Consider the following 25,128-nt stretch of genomic DNA (forward strand, 5'->3'; position numbering starts at 1 on the left):
ATTACACTTAATGAATAATGTCAATAAGTAAGAGTAGACACTGCTTACACGTCAGAAAAGGTGTATTAATACATATGCTCTGATTCTCTCACAGTCTCAGCTTAATGTCTGTAATATATTACAGGTGTACCTCACTTATATGTACCTTTCCCTGAGGCAGTTCAAATATATACCTGAGCATATCAGAGGCCTGGCAGAGGCAGAAACACACAGGCATAACAGATTTTCTGCTGTTACACACTCTGCAAATAGCTTTGGAAGGAGTTCCACAAGCATACCCTTATGTAGGAGTACAACACAGAAATATCAAAGGATGTAGCCATGTACTGGTAGCAACCGACTGTGACAATGCCATTGTTCCACTGCTGAAAAGACCGGTGTGGTGCACAGACAAAGAATAATAGGCTAACCTCTGGCTACCATCTGGATATGTCCACAGGTGGGAGCTACGCAGACTACTTGCCTTGATAGACTAACAGGTACACAGCAACCCTATATGTTCAGCAAGATAAACATCACAAAATAATAAATAATGCTCTCTGTACTTCTGCACCCCTACCCAAGAGTATAATATACCTGTGTATTCAGGCTCTACCAAGGATGTAGGTAGGCATACTCAGTACTGAAATCTGTCCAGTTGTCTTGAGCAGCCTGTGCTAATGTCAACGCAAAAAAATGCAAACTGTTCAGAAGTGAGTAAATTAATATTTACAGTATAGTAGTTCACAAACAGTTCATGTGCCAGAAGAATACATTGCAATAACTACCTTTGTATGGCAGTTCATTGTCTAATTAGAAAAGAAAGTACATACTCCCATGTATCTTAAGTTAGCATTTGGAGGGGTGAGTAAAATTCTACACTGACAAGTGTCTACTGGAAGCAGCAACATTCAGGTTTGAGTACAACATGCAAATAACTGGCTACAACCCTAGTTTCAGATATAAGAAGTATACCAACCTTCTGAATGACACAACGGTGTCCACAGCAAACAAGCATGGCCCCACTTTGGAAAGCTGAAAGGGCTACACCTACCTAACTTAGCATATTATAGCAGTGGGCTGCTATGACAGTGAGTACTGCAATTACCTCACAGCAGGCTGCATGCAATTACTAAATGGTGGGCACCAATTGGTGCTGAGGCCATCACATGCACATGTGCAGATACCTAGGAAAGCAGGCTGTATTTGCTGTCCACACATGCAATAATATCATTGCAGCAACATAGAGAGAGAGAGAGCGAGAGCGAGAGAGAGACAGAGACACAGACAAACACAAAGAGACATAAACAGGCAGACACAGAAAAAGAAAGAGCAACATCAACAGATAGAGAACCCCCCCCCCAAAAAAAAAACAAAAAAAAAATAATTAAAAAGAAAATACTTTACAAACAGACAGAACAGAGAAATACAAAGGAAAGCTATGTAACACATATGTATTTGCTGGCATGTAGTAGATGTTTTTGAAGAGTACTCTACATACTGTGAACCATCCATATGTGGCAGCAGTATGTATCTATATGTATCTGTACATGCGCATAAGGCAAGGGACATACTGCGACTGTTTGCGAAGGGTGGATATATACATATATATATATATATATATATATATATATATATATATATATATATATATGTTGTTGAAAGTTGTTATGTGCAGTGCGTGGCAAAGAAAACAGCATACAGTGCTGGTATACGACATGAGGTGGTTAAATGCTGTGGGTATGATTTCTCAGTTTTGCAGTGTTGCAGCCAGTGAGGCCTGCTAAAGCTACATGCGCTGAGGACACCTTCAATGCATTCTGCACAACACTGTTCAATATTATTACATAACTGTATATCTCACAACTGTCGCATAATTGATATTCCCACCATGAAAAGTGGGCTGTATATGTGTCTATATGTACGTACAGCAATCGATGTTTATATGCATGTGTGTATAAATATATATATATATATATATATATATATGTTTTATATATATATATATATATATATATAAATTATATATATATATATATATATATATATATATATATATATATAGAGAGAGAGAGAGAGAGAGAGAGACACGGGGTCATATTTCCTGCGACAGGTGCCTGGTGACCAAGGCATGGACTGAAGCTCAGTGTTGACACTGCAGTGCCATCCCTTCTTGCCAAAACACTGTACCCATTAACTACCACATAGGTGGTAGTCTACCTAACACCGAAGGTGTGATAAGGGAACATGGGACACAGGTGGACAGTAGCCTCCCCTTTGATAATCACAGTGCCACATTAGTCATCTAATCTGTCTATGTGGTACATGTCATCACAAAAGGTGTGTCATCTAGGGAAATATATGTCAGTGTTCCCCTCTACTCATCACACTTAAAACCCATTATAGAGTACAAAGCCCCATGTGGTATGTACCTCACATGACAACTACAGCAACTGGAAAGGCCACAGACATACCTCACAAAGAGTAATACTGGCCTCAAACAGATGCCCTATGCAGACCGACTCACAAAACCACAGCTAGACTGTGTTGCATACCACCTACCCAGAGGTGACTTCGGCCTAAAATACACAGCTATGTCACACCCATAGCTGTTGGACATCCTCCACATAAACATATCACAATCCCTCTGAGCTACATGCTCTAGGGCCCTAAACTTTGTCAGCTCACTAAACAGCACATGCTGGAGGGATAGATTCCTATCTCAGAGACATGCCATACTCTGGAACAAACCACCTATCAATAGCAAACAAAGCTCCTCATTAGCAGTTGTCATAAATACTCCTGATGATTGTTTGGAAGATAGGAAATACGCCCTGAGAATCACCTCTGTGGCTCTGGTTGAGAGGGGCAAGTGAAATTAAATTACATGTGTGTCAAAGGCCAGGGTAGCGTATGGCTAGGCTGCTGTAGGCCCTAGGGCTAATAGCGTATTACCTACCTATGACACAATGCACACACACATATGTACTTCATGCAATAATTGCTATGTGAGGTTTACTGAGTGTGGTGGTGAATGTGTTGGTGAGTGTGTGCAAGGTCTGTAAAGGTGTGATAGCTTAGTGTGAAATTGTGTCTGTCATGGTAGTTTGCATCCTAGCTGTGATGCCAGGAAAAGATGTGTATGCTATTGCTAGGCAGACAGAGTAGTATGGCATACATTGTGATGTAGTCCCTTGTTGTTGACTGTGGTGTCCCATTGTAGGCTAAAACAACACATGTATGCTTAGTGAGTGATACTACTGGTGAATCCAACTCCTGTATGAACTGTAATACTACCTGAAGCTGTAGGTCTAAACAGCACAGTATGGTGTATGTTCACATTGCTTGGAAACACTGTTTTGTGTGTTCCCTGTAGTCCTCACAGATTACATACCTCAGGCATAAGGTTTTGTAAGTAGTGACACAGTACTGTATGATACACAGGTAAAGCTCATCTGGGTTGGCATACATTTGTGTGTTGTATGTATGTCTGATGTGTGTGTAATTATGCCTGTACCATGCCCTCAATCATATGTGTGTTACAGGGTATACGTGTGTATCTAGCAACATGTATAGTATAGTACAGCAGTATGCCACCTATATTAACAACTGTGCACATATGTTAGGCAGGGGTTTTGCATCAACGACTAGGGTGATATACTGGGAATACTGTAACTGTACTGTACATTCATTGCAATGGATTACATCTGTCTTTATGCATTAGCTTGATATATACCTCCTGTGGCCAGTGGTGCATTGTGTCACATACAGTGTGCCATGTACTGGTGTATAGTCTTACATACTGGCTTCTCTTTGCTGCTGTGCAGAACATGGTTTGATATATAGAGCATGCCAGGCACTGTCAGACAGTTGTGGCCTGAGCACTGATATGTGGTATTGAACGTGTGCATCCTCTGACAGCCAATCGGATACTATATATGGCAGTTAATTGATATCTGTACTTTAGAATGTTAAGTGTGCCACATGACTTGCTCACACATATTGTTTAATTGTCTTCCATGGTCAGGGCCCACACTCAAAACCCGTGTTATACAGCTGCAGAGGAACAGGAAATACATAGCAGCCTGGTGCAGCACTACAGCCTGCTGTTCTCTAGAACCAGCCAGAACCAGCATGAGTGGACTGCACTGCGGCAAGATTTTGTTCATCGGGTAAATGACATAGGCATGCATAACCGGACATAAGAGCAGGTACACCATCACTGCAGTGATTTAATTAGACATGTCCGGCAGCATGCGTCTGATACCCGCAGACAACAGCTTGCCACAAGTGGTGGGGTAGCCATTCATCCCCCCCCCACCAGAGTGGAGGAGCTGCTCCTAAGCGTGGTGGCTCCTGGCCAACAACAGGAACAGCAACATACATGTGTCATCATGGAGGCCGGAGCCACCCAGCATGTTGACATGGAGCGTGCAGGTAACATGCCATATCTGTAGACTACTGTTACCTGTATTGGTAGATTATGCATATGTGAGATGTGTACTGTGTGTTTAGCAGTTGTGCTGCCTAGTGTTGTGCAATACTGATATTTGGAATATAATGTGTACGCCTGTGAAAGTCGACTGTTGTACTATTGTAGTTTAGCAAACTCACAGAAGCAATGCCACAGTTGTGGCCACTGACAAACTGTCTCATATTCTTGTAGGTCCCTCTGGTGTGACAGCAAGGCAGCCAATCCATGCTGGTGAGTGTGTTATAAATTTAGTATTGCTAATGAAATGTGCATGTCATAGATGAGGTATAGGCCATGTACACATAACACACCTATGCATAATGCATGATGTGCATGTTTGCTGTGAGACTATGCACATCTCAGTAATGTCAGTAGCTGCCTCAATCACATGTAATACACAGAGCATCACACACAATTGTGGCAACACCGTACAGGACATTGGATAGGCATAGTTGATACACATGTACACAACATACACAACTTTGTCATACGCAGTACACCTTAACATGCTACACATGGCATATCCAGACACCCGCTGTAAGGTCACACTTCACTATCCCACATGTCATCCACACAGCACACATAATATACCTGAGGGTAGAGGCCTCTCATGGGGCTGTGCGACACTCTTCAACAAATAACACATTCATGTTAGGGAATGCTCCCTATTGGGCATCTTACAAACCCATGTAACAAGTGGCTGTGTAATTGTGAATGTAGCCACAGTACTGCAGTTCAGGTACAGCATGCTAGGTGGCGGTCTGGCACACATTAGTAGCCTTGAGTAACCACATGATGCATGATGATGATGGCTCATGGTACTACATCCCATCCAGTTACAGTGACCACAGTACTACACATAGCAGTCATTGCTATGCACCTCAATGTTGTGTGTGTGCAAACATATGCACCTATACACAATATGCATAGCAATCACCATTTGTACAAAGTGACACATATGTCTTGTAATGCTATTGTGTATAGGTCACATGACACACATTGGGTATGTGTGATGTTTAATGTTGTAGTCATGTTGTAGCATGCCATGTCATGGCTGGCACTGGCATGCCCACAATATGTCCTACACTCACCATAACCACTGTACAATGGCCATGTTGAGCAATGGTATTCCATCACATATACATGCACCACTCATCCTGTGTGTATACATAGCATGCATGTGCTAAATCTGTGTCCACAATTATCTGCTACAGACACAGACACTGTAATCAGAAATGGATATCTATGTGACACACAGATACACATCCAGCCATGGTATGTATACCTGTGAGTGATGGTGCACAAGACATTGCAGAGCTTTTAATACTTGCACAGCAATGTTGTGTCCATGTACACATTGTGTTCCAGGGTGAGGCCAATCACTAAACAACAACACACATGCATCAAAGCCATGCATACTGTTATGAACAAGGGCTGTCTACACTCGCACTGCATGGTCTTGAGCAACAGATTTTTTGCATGCTGACATGTGTGATATGACTGTTTGCCTTGTGATACTGTAACCCACCTTCAAACACTATTGAATATGTTTTGGATTGCTTGTGGTGTGTGTGTGGGTATCTGCAGTAGTGAGGAGTGTATTTGTGTGCATGTGTTCATGTGTTCATGTGTGCATGTGTTCATGTGTTCATGTGTGCATGTGTGCATGTGTTCATGTGTGCATGTGTGCATGTGTGCATGTGTTCATGTGTGCATGTGTGCATGTGTGCATGTGTGCAGACATCATGTACAGGTCATAAGGTGTGTTTCCTGTGTTCCTCCCACAGGTGCTGTGTTAGGTCTGGCTCACTGCAACAGGGAAAATGATGTCACTGAGCCACATAGTGATAATGAAGATAGGTGTGTTGAGGCACAGGCATGTTTGCCAGGGTCTGTCGTTGGGCCACCAATCGACAGTACACAACTGTCCACCCCATCCATGCACACAGTCATACTGCCAATACATCAATCACCAATGGCCTTAGGTGAGGGACAGCATACAGTCGGCATTGGCCAGGACAGTGTGGTATCTATGGCACATGCATCCCTTTACACTAGTCCTACCCAGATGTATGGAAGGGTACCACATAGACAGATTTTCAGGGGTTCTTGTAGGAGCACTGCTGCTCATCATGCCCCTGGCAGACATGCCACAGGACTTACTACCTCACGCATGTTCCAGGCTGTCATGGAGGCACGAGCACGTATGGAATGGTACACCAGACAGGGACTAAAGGCACAGAGGCAACATAACACTGCTGTACTTGAGAGTATCCGTTACCTAGCAGGTACCATCCACAATTACACTGAGGTCACTGATAGACATTGGGGAGAGGCATTAGATATCCTCTGCAATGTGATGTCCATGTATCAGGACAGTGTGGGACAGTTGAGACATCGATGTGGACGTATGCCAGCAACATCAGCAGCTGGCAGTCACCACGGACGTCCCTCAAGCCACAGCTGCTCCTGTAGTGCCAGTACCAGCCCCAGCAATGTTGGGGTGGGCTGTTCATAGAACATCCTAGAAGACCACGTGCGCATGGCTCTGGACAGTCCAAGCAGGGACCTGTGTCCAGTGTACAACCATCCACCTCTGGGGATAGTACCCAGTCTGGCTTAGCACCTGATAGTGTCAGTAGCACCCCTGCCAGGCACAGGTACCGTATCCTTGGCCAGAGACAGTGATCTGTAAAGCCTCGCAGGTACAGTCTGTGGCTGTCCCACAAATACCCATATATGGCAGCCACATGGTGGAACTGTGTGCATGCAGACACACACACATACTACGGACACCTAGGGCTAAAACATACCCACACACATTACAACAACATTGGCCCATTCCAGTATTCTTGCCCCGCACACACACACACACACACACACACACACACACACACACACACACACACACACACATACTCAGACACACACACACACACACACATACATGTCGATTGGATGGTCCACTGTAGGCCTCTGGCAAACCAACAACACACCCTGTGCATATGATGAAACCTGTGCCGCCTCCTGTCATCTGTAACTTCGATGCAGGAACAGGCTACCATGGTGCTGATGCACAGGGTGTCTATATAGCATTATAGCAATGTTAGCATGTTGTCAGCAGTACAGTGTAATGATATGCTTGAAGGTGTAGCTGAGCAGGCATGATGCATTAAAGCTATGATTGTCATTGTAGTGTTGTTTACACCAGTGTTGGATCCAATTGTGTATTGTCCAGCCATGTGCCACTTGGCTGATGTGTGCAGTATTGGCAGCATGTGTTAGACAGTGAACAGTATGTGTGGGATGTGTGTAGCACAGATTTGCAGGTGTACAGTTGTGAACATGGTGGAGGGGCACTGCCTGCATGTATGTGCATAGTGGACACATGGCCAGGGTGACATTCTCTGTATTACACAGTAACACTCCATAGTTTCTATTGGTGGCCAGTATGCATTGTACTACACACATTCCGGAACCTGACTACACATGTGTGTATGACATGGTTTGACACTGTGCTGTAGGTGATACTGTTACTATCTGTCATTGTTTTGCATTTTGGTACTATACATCACTTCAACAGCCTGACCATAACCAATCGTTAGATGATGTCTTGCCAAACGACACACAGATGTAGGACACACAGCAACATTTGGATCCTTCAGGTACTATACAATGGCAGTAACCACTGGTATTCACCTGCACCCATTACTGACACCACTCCTGTTTGGCATATAGCTCTCTTAGGTACAAGCAATCACAGTAGGGATATGTCCGTCCATGTCTGGTAATGCATACTGTGGCCTATAATGCATTCTCCAGATGACACACACATCCTCCACAAGGGTATCATATGGACAGATGCCTGTTGTCAAACACATGCTGTAAAGCTATAAGCCAAGCTAAGCATAGTCAGCCACCTTTATGGAACATATTATCCCCACAGTACCGCATAGGTAGTAGCCACCAACATGATGAACAGGTACCGATGTGTACATGCAACCAAGTGTTATGTCATCTCTCCTTTGTTTATCACATTTCCAAAGGTATTTTGGAATCCCTTGGTGGATCACATAAGCAATAAGGGGTCTGTATGCATATCCACATAGGTTGTTCTACACCTGTTATGAAAGTCATCATTGACAGACTTTGCTGTGTTTGAACAGGTCTGACATATACCTCAGCCATAGACCCTCACTCACACATTCCAATAGGAACCGTAATGACTTTGTTTGACACAGATGACATAGGCCAGGGATCACTGCTGTGGCTGGGCTTGTTACAAGCATACAGATGTCACCTAAGGTCTGGGAAGCAGCAGCACAGTCTGGCAAGGATGTCAGCTGTGTTCTTGGGGAAAGCAGGGTTCCCACACATGCAATCATTGAGGTAACATGTACATACATGCATTTGCACAGCTAGTTCACATGTGCAATGCATACTGATATGTGATACAGTGGTAAAAGCAAAACCTACAACACATTGACCAACAGTGTTACACACATACAGCATACACACTCACAAAGTGGAGGATTCAAACCCCTACCTAACTACTTCATTATATTAGAGGAGTACGCATTAATATGACATGCTATGCATATTACTGGGAGTTCTCATTTCCACAGGTATATTTGCAGGATGGTGACATCATCAGACGTGACATAGGTTAGTTTATTGCTTTTGAGGTCTTTTACTACTCTCCTAAAAAGTCACTCCTTCACAAGGAGAGCACACACAAGCAGTTGTCCAGTGCAGGATTCAAACCCCTATCTAATTACTTCATGATATTAGAGGAGTACGCATTAACACAACACACTATGCACATTACTGGGAGCCTTTGTTTCCACAGGTATATTTGTAGGACGGTGACATCATCAGACTTGACAAAGGTTAGTATACTGCTTTTGAAGTCTCTTACTACTCTCCTAAAAGGTTGCTTCTTCCCAAGGGGAACACACACAAACACAGTTGTCTGCTTCTTCCCAAGGGGAACACACACAAACACAGTTGTCCAGTGCAGGATTTAAACCCTGCCCTAACAACTTCATGACATTGGAGAAGTATGCATTAACATGACGCACTATGAACATTACTGGGAATTCTTTTTTCCACAGGTATATTTGTAGGATGGTGACATCATCAGACTTGACAAAGGTTAGTTTACCTCTTTTGAGGTCTCTTACTACTCTCCTAAAAGGTTGCTCCTTCCCAAGGAGAATACACACAAACACACAGCTGTCCACTGAAGGATTCAAACCCCTACCTAACTACTTCATGATACTAGAGGAATACACATTAATACGATGCACTATGCACATTACTAGGAGTTCTTGTTTCCACAGGTATATTTGTAGGATGGTGACATCATCAGACTTGACAAAAGTTAGTTTACTGCTTTTGAGGTCTCTTACTACTCTCCTAAAAGGTTGCCCCTTCCCAAGGAGAACACACGCAAATACACACAATTTTCAAACCCCTACCTAACTACTTCATCATACTACAGGAGTACGCATTAACACAATGTGCTATACACATTACTGGAAGTTAGCCTTTCCACAGGTATATTTGTAGGATGGTGACATCATCAGACTATACAAAGTGGGTTACATTAGGTGACATTATATGGGCTACATTGAAGGAATGTCTAAACACTTTGGCCATGTGATCATCAAAGGTGAGTTTACTATCTACCTGTGTCCCCAGGGCCATAATGACTTTCTCTGTACATGCTGAATTACCACCTATGTGGTAATTTGTGTGCACTTTGTTTTACCCAAAGGTGAAGACTATGCATTCTTTGCCATTCAGCTTGTGGGCATTGTTTTAACACCAGGTATCTGTCTCTGTAAGACACTTCTGGAGGATGTCTGTGTCAGCTGTACAGTCGATTATGGACCACAGTTACCATTCATCTGCAAACCTGTTCAGCCATACACCTGCCATGCGTGCCTGTACCTCTGAGCAGTATCTACTGAACAAGTGGGGTCCCAGGACCAAGACCTGTGTGATGCCATTTATGACTGGGTTAGAGTTGGACATGGAACCCACAACTATGAACAGGTGTGTTTGATCTGTGAGCCACTTGGCCACCGATCCTGTGACATAGCTGTTAATGTTCAAGCTGGTACACTGGTCCATGATGACAGAGTGGGGAATGGTAAAGTAAACCCTTACTGAGGTCCAGGTGGGCTGTGTGGACTACTTTTTCCTCCATCTATGTTCATGGTAACTGTTTTAAATACGTCAACTAGGTTTGGAAGCCAGGCTCTGCCTTTAACAAGGCAAAGTTGTGTAGAGTCCAGTGTCTTGAGATCTCCAATGTCTCAGTGTATGGGTTCCATGACAATTTACTCAACAGCTCTGTAGACCCGGCTGAGTAGACATATTCGGCAATGGTTTACAGGTTCTGTTTTGGCACACCCTTTGTGAAGCTGGATGACTGTTAGTGTATGCCATTCTTTGGGTACATAGCCTGTGGTACGCTTGAGTCTGGACTGTGAATGTAAGTGAGGGTGTAGTTCCTTATGGGCCTAGTATTAGAAGCAGCCTGGGACGACATACAGTCACATGGATGCTATGTTCTTAGCTTTGGTGAGGGCTGTCTTTACCTGAATGTCCATGACATCTGGGTCTCTGCATCCTTCTGTGATGGACACAGGCCCTTTTGGGGGTGATGGGGGGAGTTTACACTGAACTTGTCCCCCTGGATGTAGGCAATGAAAGTTGGTTTGATGTATTTCATTCCTTTTTACAGTAGCTGACAGCATATTTGGAAGTTGACACCTACATGTCTGGTATAGCTACCAAAGGCTTTGTGGGTGTTATTCTTACATTCCTTGGCTATTTGTCTTTAGAAACTGTCCTTGGATTATTTTATGAGCGATCATTGTTTCTTCCTGATAATGATCAGTGATGCCTTTCCTTTAGTGAAGTTGGATCTATCATGTGTTCATTTCCTCCTTCTCTTGTCTAGCTTATTTATGGACAACAAACACCTGCTTGTTGTCCTATTTTTGGATGAGTGCATCTTGGTTTTATTTGTGATGTCTCATTCCAGCATCCCTGTAGATGCTCATAGGATGCACTTGTAAATGATTATGCAGATTGCATACCATTATCCTATAGCAAGAGGTCTTCGGAACGTTCCACTTTGGTCTTGGGAGGTGTGCAGTTTGCTTTTGCAAATGTCTTCACAGTGGTTTCATTGACTGGGCGTGGGGGCGGGATGTGGATGTCCAGTGTGATTACTTAATGATCTGATATTACCAGCGAGGAGTTTATCTCTGTTGTGGAACACTGGTACGCCATGTTGGTGATGATCATGTCCAGTATGTTGTCACCTCTAATGGACATGCTGACCAGCTGTTCCAGGGTGTTAGAGTTTCTTAACTCTAGGACACATTGGGCAAGGGATGTTGTATATGAGTAATTCACACACTCAGTGTTTGGGTAGTTGTAATCTCCTTATATAATGGTGTTTGATAGGACCTGTATATTTGCCATTGTTCTCCGGAATACTGAGTGAGGTTCCTGAGACAAGGTATGTTATCTGTAGCACACTATAATCTGATGGGCAGCTTTGCCCAATCTTTGTTGCACTTGCATGGTCTCCAAGACCTCATGCTGTGCCAGTAACCTGAAGGTGTGGATATCCATAAGGTAAATGGCTACACACCTTCCTTTTGCATTTCACTCGTGGTTTTGGGTCCAAAGGTCAAAGTGATTGTGAGTGTTTAACGTGGCTCATATCCAACAGCTCTATGTTTGACATAGCTTTGTATGTTGGCAGTGAACACCTCTGAGTAGGCGATATGCAAGGGGGTACATATGGAGCATTTTGCGATGGTCTGTGTATGGCATGTATTTCAGGCCACTGACACTCTTTGTGAGGTATTGCTGCTGGCTTTCCAGTTGTTGTAGTTGTCTTGTGAGGTACATAGCAACAGTGGCGTTGTACTCTTTTATAGATCTAGTGAGTGGTGAGTAGGGGGGAACAATGTCCTCTTCTATTCTGCATGAGACACATTTTGTGATGAGGCGTGCCACATAAGAGGGTTTCCTGACTACTGTGGGAATCTGCTTATCACAGTTGTATCCATTGGCCACCTGCGACCCAGGGTCTCTTGTCACACTTACAGTTTGAAGTATACTACCACCTATGTTGTAGTTCTTGGCTACAGAGTTTTTAACAAAGGTGATGATAATGCACCTTTTGGCATTGAGCTACAGCCCATGGCTTGGACAACAGACATCTGTCTCAGAGAGGCCCTTTTGTAGGATGTCCACATCTTTAGTGTTTACAATGATGGCTCCCTGCTTGCAGTCCTCTGGAAACTTCAGTACCCACCGGCCTCCCATGTTAATGTTTACTTCAGGGAAGTCAATACTACACAGCCTGGGAAGTTATCTAGTCCCATGGCTGCTGTGATGCTGGCTTTGGAAAGCGTATTTTACATGTGCAGCCGTGATGACAGCAAATTTGCAGTCTTCCATTATAGAGATGTGCTCTTTCATGGGTAAGAGGGGGTTAAAGTTAACACTGATCATATCTGCCTGGATGTTGGCAATATCAGTTTGCTCTGTACATTTAGTGCCATTGAGCTGTAACTCAGAACAGATCTGAGTGTAACCATGACATGGACCTGTCTGTTGGGCAGAGATCTCCTGAGTAGACAGTATGCAACAAAGTACAGACTGGGTTACATTCAGTCTTGTTGCATGGGGCAACTATATGAGGCCAGTAATCCTCTTGTTAAGGTACTTCATTGGTCTTTCTAGCTGCTGAACATGCATAGTCAGATTCATCGCAAGTGTATTTTGGTACTCTCTGACAGGTCTGATGACTGCTGACTAGTGGCAACCTCCTTTGACTTACATGCACAGACCTTGGCAGTTTGTGTGAACACATAGCAGGATTTTCAGACCACTTTGTGAATGTGTTTCTGGAAGTAGAGATGACTATACACATTTGTCCATAGATCCCTTATTATCACATCCGTATTTAGCCTAAGTGTGTGAGCATGCCCAGTATGACCTTTCAGTATCTTCCTGCCTAACATTTGCTTCGTTTCTTTAAGTGTGTGAGCATGCCCAGTATGACCTTTCAGTGTGATGCTGAATGAAATCCACTACATTTGTTGGAGTGTGTGAGCACGCATAGTATACACATTTATACAATATGTGTATGGTAAATAAAGTTGTGTTTTTGAAGCAGGGCTCATCTTTGCGTCATAGATCAACAGAGATCATGCTGTGCCTGCAGGGCTTCCATGAGACACTTTGCATAGACTTTTCAACATTTCTACATACAGGGAGGACAGCTATTCTTTGTACATTTTTACCCGTGGGCACACCAGATTGCTACTGTGGATGTACATAGGATGTGGGTTTCACCTGACACTCATACACATTTGCTGTGCCTGCAGTACTATTTACAGGACACCATTAGAGTCTGTACTGTTGCCTATCATACTGGCTTGAGGCATACTAATGTACTACAGATCTTAGCATCCAATGCCACGTATATTAGCTTGCGACTTCATAGCCTACACAACCCACATCACAACACCTGGCCTGATGTTCTCTGTCTGCATATGTGTGTGGGGGAGGTTACCCATTTGCCTCTTTAGGGGCAAGATACAGCATTGCTTTGCATTTGCATTAGTGTACAATTGCCCTGCTGTGTCTGTGCCACTGCAATGCTATCATGGCTTAGTGGTTCAGTACTGTAAATATAGTGCACAGTATCCTGGGTTCAAGCCCTGTCACTGCTCTTTATTTTCATGCCGGCCAGACCAAACTGCTTAAGGAACAGTAAAGCAGATATGATCATGTTTAACTGTCTTTGCCCAACTGTCCCTGACCTTGCCCAACAGTCCACAAGTGATTTTGTTTACATATACTAGATATTGGTGAAAGCTGCTTAGCACTGCTTTATATTGCTTAAAACATGTCAATCATGCCTCAGGTGGTGCTGCAGGGCTGCCTATGTCAGATGCACATACTACACTGCCTATACATGTTTGGAAACAGGTAGTGTCAAGTTAGGCATCCCTTTTATTTTATGTGCGAGTCAGAGAGAGGTATCATTTCCAGGGTTCCTACTGAGCCAGTGTATGTGCTATGCGTTGCCTCTTTGCCAAGGACAAGGCATACTGGGCATGCCTCCTTCTGCCTACTGGGTCAGGCTCAGGTTGTTCCTCCTCCAAGTCACGCTGTGCCTTTTCAGGCCTTGGCAATGGTGGGGGGCTGTTTGGCCCTGCCCCATGCTGTTCCTGCTACAGCTGTTTTCGCAGGATCATATTGTGTAGCATGGCACATACCTAGTTGGTGAGTACTGCAAGGCTCCACCAGATGTGTCCAGGCTCCGGAACCGTGACTTGAGCAACCCAAACACACGCTCGATTACATTTTGCGTATGTGCGTGTGCCTCATTATGGAGTTCTTGTTCAGGTGTGTGTGCATTTCTGATGGGTGTCATCAGCGACGACTCTAGTGTATATCCAGCATCCCCCACTAGGTGACTGTCAGGGATGTCCCCATTGGCAAATGTCTGGTACAGCTGCGACAGATGCCAGATATGGAAATCGTGGTAGCTTCCAGGGCAGCCAGCACACACGTTCAGTATTATGCCCTGGGCATCACACATGACCTGGCAGTTGATGGAGTGGAAGCCCTTGTGGTTGATGTAGGCCTACCCCGCTCACCAGCTGTTGCTTTGATGTGTATGTGCGTGCAGTCAATTGCACCCACTACCTCAGGGTATTCCGCTATTTGCTGGAAGAGACGCATATTGCTGGCCAATACCTCATGGGAATTGGGGAAATATACATGATCACCGACATGTGCTGACATGGCATTCAGGAACTGGTGCAGTACCCTTGATGCTGATGTCTGTGAAAACCCCATCATATCAGCAGTTGGTCTCTGGAAGGTACCTGTTGCTGGTATTCTTAGGCCAACACATACATTGGTTTCCACTGGGATGGGTTCCCCTCTGTTGGTTCTGTGTGTGAGGTGTAGCCTGCACAGCTCTACAATTTGCTGCAGGAGCTCTCTGTCCACTCTATAGCGCTCCACTATCTCCAGCTCATGTAGCCCCTGGTAGGTTACCCTGGGTCTGTACACTCTTCTCCGTCTCCTCACTGTGGGTTGCTCAGCAGGATTTGCAATGGCACCACCCTCAGCATCTTGCACATGTTGCCTTATAACAGCAATGGCAGCCTCTAACATTTTTATGTCTCAGTTTAAGCTTTTTAAGTTTTCACTTCTCTTTGTTGACTGCAGTGTTGCAGTGTTTCTGAGAAAAACATGGGGGAATGTTGTTTGCAGAACTTTAAGTGCTGGGCTGGGCCTGGATACTGAACTGCCTGTGTAATTGGCTGATTCTGATTGATTTCACCTGGCAGCTCTGCTAGTTCTCCTTGGTTAACTTCCTACTACTTATTTTCCTTCCTTTTCCCTTTTTGTTTCCACAGGGGGCAGCACCGCTCAAACAAGCGCAAACACGTGCACATGAGCACACACGCATGCACACAGGCTTAAGCAGTCTTACACAAGTGTACACAGGCGTAGGCAGGTGCACATTCATGTATACACACTTAGACGGCCTTACACAGGCTTACACGGGCGCACACAGGCTTAGACGGGTTTACACGCGTGCACACAGTGTAAGCAGCTTTGCAAGAAACTTTAGTGATAGCCACGGCATACACCTTCAGTTTCTGGGTTTCAGTTTAGGCAACTGTAGACACACATCTTTTAGTCCTGAGTAACTCACAGCAAACACATGCCACTCTGCTCCAATCAGCTTACAGTCTTTTTGATACATACCCCTCCATGATGTCACCCATCTTCTACTCTGTTACTCCCTTTATCCAACTCTTACACTCTAGGGACATGGTTCACATAGCAGGGAAAATTGGGATTCACTATCCTTATCCTCATTTGCATAGGATTGCCTACTAATGCTTGGTTACATCTCTTAGACTGAGCTTCCCCCCTTAGCAACCTCTACTCAGTAGCCATGTTGTCTTCAGCCTGCCATTCACTTGCATGGCAGTTGAATATTTTGAATAAAATCTCAATATGTGGCTTTTATTTTTTGTTTTTATGTTTTTTAGAGTGCAGCACATTTGCGCGGCGCTGCGCTACGCTTAAACATCGGAGATCGAGGAAAAACATTTTTTTTTATTATTTTGCAACACATAAAAATGCCAATGGCCATATAATTGGCCATTGGCATGCTTCCTCAACTGGATGCATCCTTTATTTGGAGCTGTCATGGCTCCGTTTTGCTATTTGCAGAACGGTACTCAGTTGCCAACTGAGTACATTTCTGCAAATAACACTACTCTTGCTTGGACAGGTTAGTGTTTCCTGGATTGCAAATTTACCTCATTTGCATAGCTTTCAGCAGCAAATGAGGTAATTTGCATAAACTAACCCTGTCCGTGCACAAGTCATTTTAGGAGCTCTCTTGCACACCCCTGCCGGCTGTTCTTGGATCGCTCAGCAGACATGTTGGCTGCATGGAGTCTTACTCTAGTCTTATACTCTGTGCAAGCCTTAGTGAATCTGGCCCATAATCATTATGCTGCAGTTTCCACTATTACAGAACAAACACTGTATTTAACTAAGGGATGATGTATGATTTACAACTATAATATTGAATTGCTAATTTACTTCAAGTGACTTGACCTATGTGATCTTATTTTAATTTACATTTTTGGCATGACTATACCTTTCTTTAGTGTTAGCTTACAAATAGTACCACTCTTTCATGATGCACACTGCTTAGCAAGGTTTACAAAACACTACTTTCTGGAGGCAAAGAAGCTAAATGAAATGTTGTAAAATTTCATCTATAACTCGCAAACAAGAGTTGTTACCAGGTGTGTGTGTGTGCTTGAAGCTTCAGGCACATACAAAATGCCGACCAGTTTGTAATTTTTTGCTTACCTATCAGCAATCTTCCATAGTGTGATGAAACTCTTGGACAAGTCAGGATTTATGCTGCGTAAATGTGAGGCTCTGAGGTCATGCTTATACTAATTATGGCCTAACTCATGAATGCTATATGAATTACACTTTCTATGCCTCAAGCATGCAGACATAGTCATACTAAGTGGATTTCTTAGTCTTGTGACCTGCATGAACACCTACAGTGCACTCTCAACATATGAGGCAGGTCAATAACCCCAACAGGGACATCTTAAACATATGTTACATTTGCAGCTGAAGAAAATACTGGAGAGCATTTTAGTTGTCAAACTTAAGCTTCACAAGAACAGTGCATACATTTTGTGCTATTTTCATTCCTTTACGCCATCCTGATATGCACACATATTCTGTGCTACATGATGGACTCCATGCCACATATCTTTCTACTAAGAGGTTCTATGGTGTGCAAATCTCACAAAAATAAACAATCGGCATGACCACAAGAAACCAGCCATAATTGTCTGGACTTAAAGCAAATGAGTGACTAGTACTTCTGATGGCACTGTGTGTCAATAGTTCACTATTGGTATACAAGGAGTCACAAAATCTTCCTGCACTTTCTGCAGAGGGACAACCTGGAATACCTAATTTGGGAGTCTTAAGTAGGACCCCAGTAGAAAATGGATGCCTAACACAGTCTTGCCTGAGCAGTGTGAGATGCCACTGGCATACCCTTCCTGGTGAGCAGTGCAGGCACTACTACAGTGACCTGTGGAGGAGCCATCTTGACCTTCTAGGCCAGTGGGAAGAACAGCTGCTAGTAAGGGCAAATGCCCACACTATAGAGAGAAAATTGCTGTCCTGCTTAGTAACCACTGAGTTCCTGGCATGTTGTTGAATGTAGTAGTTTATTTTACAACTCCAAACTCCATACAGGAGAATAGTCTCCTGCATCAGAGGAGGATGAAATACTTTCCTGGAGCATGGGTGCATATAATTTACTTACTTTTTGTAATAAAAATTGTTTTGGTAAGAGATAATTGCATTAATTTTAAGGCAGCAGCATGCATGTGAGTCATGCTGAACTGGTTTAGATGTGATTGTTTAGGTGTGCAGGTATTCACACTGCAGTCTTGATGCTATTTAGAGAATGAAGGCTACAGTTATTCAGTTTGTCTGTATGTGACATGTGCAGTAATAGGACTGTACAAATGGAAATGTTACAATACAGGGTAGGTATACTATGCAACTGGCCACTCATTCACAGTAATATCCCTGCATTTTTTATGCAGTTTAGTACTCCAACACATTATTTTCATAGTCATTAGTACTAGAATTCTCAGAGTGGTGACACGTGACCACTCATTGTAGGATACCAATACAGCTGTGCAGTTAGACAGTTTTGTATGTTTATGCAGCAGTTCTTAGATATTTATAGGCTGTCCTTATTAATTTCTTTCACATATTTATAATACTGATGACAGGACACATTTTGTCTGTCTGTCTGTCTCTCTATTATCCCCCCATTCCTTTGTCATTATCCTTTCTTTAAAATTATGTTTTATATTTGTTTTGTTATTTTGCTCAGTTTACTTTGCATTTTGTACTGCAGCTGTCATGGCACTGCCTGCCAGTGGACAAAGCTTGCTCCATAGTCCCTCAGCAGGCCACATCATCCCTCGCATCTACACAAACTACATCAAAGGCTGCCATCCCAGTGCTTTTGGTAGGAGACAGACAGTAAGCTATTTGCACTGACCCTAGTGATGCTTCACCTACTTTGAATGTCATCAGTCCTTGTGGTGAGTCTGTGACCCACAGGGAGATGATGGAAGTGATAATGTAAATTTTGGATTAGCAGCTGGAATACTGCATTGACCACTTAGAAACATACTTATTGTAACTGACAGAGCCCCTTCAATGCCTGACTCTGTGAGCAATACCTCAGCAAGGCATGGTTGGGAGGGTCGTCAGGGTGTGCCTGACCTCTCTTGGGTATCACACAGGCAGTGCAATATGGAGCAATGTATTCTACCTTTGCTCTATCCCAGTATTTCCTTCTTATCAACATTTTCTTACATGTATTTGTATGGCTCTGAATGCAATGTCCTCTCCCTCTCTCAAAATATCAACACCTCTCCATCAGACTTTATTTATGTTATATGTTTGCATAGTTGCTCCTGCAACTGACTCTCAACTTCCTATCACACTTTCACCTTCCCTTACATCCTTTCCTTGCTTCTCTAGTTGAAAAAAGGACACCTGTCTCAAGCACACACGCACACACACACATACACACACACACACACACACACACACACACACACACACACACACACACACACGCGCGCGCGCGCACACACGTGCTCGTGTGCACACACACAGTAGAGGAGATATAGCCTTCCTTTGTCTCTCAGCTCCCAACTCTTAACTTACCTGTTTTCCTTATGTGTTATTCTCTGCCTAATGCCCCTTTTTCCTACTGTCCTACACTCCCATTCTCACCCATATTTTATGGTTAATAAACAGATTTAAGCAGTGCTGTGGCCCATTTAAAGTAGTGTGTCACTTTTACCATATTCTCCCTCCTTAGAACATGTGTAGTAACTAAGGTCCATAAGCCTACTTTGCTCAGCAATTTTTTTCTCATCTGCCTCCTTAGCCATAACCACAGAATTCCATCTCTCAGTGCAGGTCCTGATTCAGCTGTCAGCAGAATTACTAATTAGCTGTGACTAAAGCTGTGATTTTCCACCTTGTTGATTGTTAGTAAGCTTTTGCAACCATTAAGTTATGAGGGATGCTTGCACAATCCATGATCACACTAGTCATATTTTTGAACCAAAGGCAGTGTTTGTTTAACAATCAGATACCATACAAAAATAAAATAAACATGATAAACAATATCAATACTTTTCTTTCTTCTTTTTTTTTTACTTCAGGTGTCTTCACATCTACTCTTTCTTAAATTACAGTTAAAATTCCCTAACCATTATATTCTGCTTCACAGTATTTGCCTGGTCTTTCTTGAAACTGGCGTACACACATAATCATTTCTAATTATTTCTCTTCTATGTGTTCACAAAAAGTACTTTCTGTGGTAGTTTGAACCAATTACTTACAATCTTAGAACTGTATCCTCTCTTTATGAAAATAAATATTTCCAAATGTTCTTCACCCTAAATTATTGTTAACCATCTCTGTCTTTTATCTCTCTCTCTCTCTCTTTCTGTCTTTCTTTCCCTCCCCAGGATTCATGAAGTGAAATTTTCCATGCAGGAACAGTGTAACTGCTCCTGCATGGAAAATGGCCACTTTGTGATCCAGGTACATGCCGTTTGGATGTGCACAAGTGGCCCTACACTGTTCCAGCATGGAAATCCATGATGGATGCTAATCAGCTCATTTGCTGTTGAAAACCATGTAAATGAGTTGATCTAGCAATCCAGAAAGTCATCAGGTCTCCCTGGAACAGTGTAAGGTGCAGAAATGTATTCGGCTACTAACCAAATACATTTCTGCAAATTACACAGCAAGGGCATGTCAGCACGCAATAAATCATGTATTAGAGCAGTTATGCATGCCAATGGTCAAATATATGGCCATTGGTATGCAAAACTCCTTCAAAGAAAAATAGTTAAAAGTTTTATTTTTGATGGCCGATCCCAGCCATTGAGTGCATGGGAAGCGGTATGCTAGTGGAAGGGGGCAGAGAAGGAAAAAAGAAGGGTGAAAACATGAACATTAGGGAATTCTGCATTTTGCCATTATAAGCAATGGCATGCAGAAAGTAAACAATGGACGGGTACAGTGTTTGCTAAGGGGGAAGGCTCATGCTTAGTGCAGTAACTAGGGCTTAAGGCAGTGGGGTATGTTAATGAGGGGACTTATACTGAATCTCAGATTTCTTCTAAGTGTCAGACTGCACCTAACCATGCAGGTGCTTTAACATGATCGCATAGGCAGGAGGAGCAAGTAACATGAAAAGGGGGGATGCCATGCTTGCTCTAAGCACATTGGAGCTCTGTTGGCTGGTTTCTGCTTAGCTAAGCACAGCTAAGTGAGGGTGTGTGTCTGAGGTTGTTTACTCTTATTCCATTAACTGAGGAGCATGTTCACGGCCAGGTCAGGCCATTTCTTGCTGTTTACACTAGCTAAATGGGTCTGGATTGTGCGTCGGGGATTAAACAGGAAGGGCATAGGAAAAGTAAAAAGAAATAGCAGAACAAGGGAAATGCAGTACAAACAGCAATATGGGATACTGCAACAAATAAAGGGCCATTGAAAGCAGTCAGTAATACAGCCAGCAGGTGGCTGTATAGCTGAAAATGGGAGGAGATGTAAAAAAATTAAATAAATAAAGGGCAACAGCACAATAAAGGAGAAATGATGTAGAAATCACTAATATGGGACTCTTGCAACTCACAATGGGCCAGATAAAGCACACAATAATACAGCTGGCAGGTGGCTGCATAGCTGAAAATAGGAGGAGATATAAAAACAAATTAAAGGGCAACAGCACAATAAAGGAGAAATATGAAGTCGAAATCAGTAATATGGGACCCTTGCAACTTACAATGGGCAGGCAAAGCACATAATAATACAGCTGGCAGGTGGCTGCATAGCTGAAAGTTGGAGGAGATGTAAGTAAAAAATAATTAAAAAAGAAGGCAACAGCAGAATAAAGGCAATCATGCACAAATTACCAGTAATGCCTCTAACACTCACAGTGGCCAAATCAAAGCCATGAGTAACATAGGTGGCAGCTGGAATGTATCATAGTGAGCCAACCATACAGGCAGCATCTGTAGCACCACAGTATAAAGTATGGAAACACCTTACAGTCTGGTATGTCCCACAAATTCTGCACCATTGGTGTACACATACAGCGGAATTATGACTGGAAAAATGTTAGGGGCTGCCATTGCTTTGACCCATCAGTATATGCCAGAGGCTGAGGGTGGAGAGGAGGATAATGCTGACAACCTCCACAGACTCAGGAGGAAAAGAAGAGTGTTCAGACCCAGGGTAACCTACCAGGGGCTACATATCCTGGAGATAGTAGAGAGCTACAGGGTGGACAGGGACATATTTCAGAAAATTATGGAGCTGTACCGGCCTCACCTCACATCCAGAATGAACAGAGGGGAACCCATCCTAGTGGATACTAAGCTATGTGGAACCCTAAGAATACTAGCTACAGATACTTTCCAAAGACCTACTGGGGATATAATGGGGGTGTCACAGTCATCTGCATCCAGAGTACTCCATCAGTTCCTGGATGCCATGTTACCAAATGCCCATGACCACATATACTTCCCCAACACCCGTGAGGAATTGACCAGCAATATGCGCCTCTCCCGCCGTGTAGCTGAATACATGGAGGTAGTAGGTGCCATAGACTGCACGCACATCCACATCAAAGCACCACCCGGTGAGCACGGTAGGGTCTACATAAACTGCAAGGGTTTCCCCTCCATAAACTGCCAGGTCATGTGCAATGCCCAGGGCATTATCATGAATTTGTGTGCTGGCATCCCTGGAAGCTATCACAACTCCCACATCTGGCATTCCTCACAGCTGTATCAGGGATTTGCCAGGGGGGGCATCTCATATGGCCATCTGGTGGGGGATGCTGGCTATGCACTGGAGCCATGGATGATGACACCCATAAGAAATGCACACACACTCATGCAAGAATACCATAATGAGGCACATACACAAACCAGGATCATTATAGAGCATGTATTTGGGAGGCTCAAGTCACAGTTCCGCTGCCTGGACATATCTGGTGGAGCCTTGCAGTACTCTCCACTGCACACATGCTCATAGTATGTTCCATGCTACACAATATGATCATGTGGAAACATCTGCAGGAGGAACAGGATGGGGAAGGGCCACACAGACCCCCACTATTGCCAAAGTGCCCACAGGCACAGAGGGACTCAGACGAGGAATCCTCTGAGCCAGCCCCTGTAGGCAGACGGAGGTGTGCCCAGTAAAGCCTGGCCTTGACAAAGAGGCAGGCCTTGACAAGGAGGCAATGCATAGCACACACTGACACTGTAGGCACCCTGGGTCTGACAGCTCTCTCTACTCACACACAAAGTAAAAAGGGATGACACACACATCATGCTATTTGTAACTTACCATGTATAGGCAGTGTACAGTGTGCATCCAACATAGGCAGCCCTCAAGCTCCGTACACACAACTGCCACAGGCACAAGGTATGTCAGTTGCCTCAACAGTAAATTAATGTATCAGTATGTTCTGCTAGCATATTTATGGTATTATTGCATGCATGCAAGGGAATGGGGTGGACTATTGGGATAGCAGCAGACAACTGACAGTTATGTGGGACACCAGGAAATGTCTGCCCAATACTGGCCTCCCAACACTATGCAGTAGTACCCAAGGTGGCAAATCCGACTGCTGTATATGTGAGGGGCCAACTAAATGGGGGGGTCATAGCTCACAGCCATGGATGTCAGTGTGGGGTCCCATACCCACCCCTCAGACCCACACAGCAAGTCTGCTGTAGAAAACCAGAGAGAAATATCGGGAAAAGCTCCACAAATGGCAGCAATGTTGAATCACCCCTCTCCACAGACACACACAGTCATAGCACAGCAGGTCTCGCAGTTGCAATAAGGCTCTGAAGGGTAACAAGTCTGACATGCAAATGTATGCCATAACAATTTCACCTGTGCTCCTTACTGATATGTATGTAGTCCCCAAGACAGGGCACAATAGTATGGTAAATGGATTCAAAATGTAAAACAAATATCAGCACAGTCTCTGCAAATGTCTACAGTTGACAGGTGTGACCCCCCCCCACATACCCACAGAAATGCAGTAACATGTATATTTGCAGGAAAATAGCAGCACAACACAGATTGGTAGGGATGTCCTAATGCACAAGAAAACATGTTGCATGTGCTCAATATGCAGGGGTCAATGAGCTATGTCCATGTGTGGTCAATGCTGTCATGATCTGGCCAGCATGTTCTCCTGACTGTCATCTTGTACTGCCCTAGGTACAGGCTGTCTGTCACAGGGCTATTTGCAGAAAACTGCAGTGCCAATGATTATGCATGTCAGTGACACCTATTTCACTGCCACTAACATACCTGAAAGTCACAGTGCTATGCTGAATATACTACACATATATTCAACTTCTTGTGGGCTGTGTAGCCGAGGTGCTAGGGCTTTTGTGAATAATCATGGTTCTTGGTACTGTTGCCAGTGGTCATTTTCAATATGGCTTTTTTCCTTGTTTTATGTCTGCTGTTGTTTATAATGGGCATGCCTGCACAGTACAATGCAGTCTGTACCCACGCCCATAACACCAAATCTCTGACAGGACCATGTCTGAATAAGGGCAGAAGGAAATGTGGAACAAAGGCACAATGATAGGCATGTGTTGTAAATATTGCCCTGACATACTGAGAAAGTTGGTAGGGTGAGGGGTTTGCAGCAACAGGACTTGTCTAAAGGTTATGTAGGCTGACACAGTAATGTCTTTCAATAATTTGTAACATAACTCTTCAATTATACTGAAATAACTTGCCATAAAAACACATGTTTATGCAGACTGGACAAAACCTTTAGCCAAACATCTGGGCAATCTGCCAAAAAATGTACAGCAGACAGGTATGGCCACACCAGGATATCACATCCCAGGTTACACAGATACCACAGAAGCAGAAGATCCCCAGCCAGTATATCAACA

This window comes from Protopterus annectens, chromosome 2.part0 (assembly GCF_019279795.1).
Source record: "Protopterus annectens isolate FY-2018-M chromosome 2.part0, PAN1.0, whole genome shotgun sequence".
In the NCBI taxonomy this organism is placed as follows: domain Eukaryota; kingdom Metazoa; phylum Chordata; order Ceratodontiformes; family Protopteridae; genus Protopterus; species Protopterus annectens.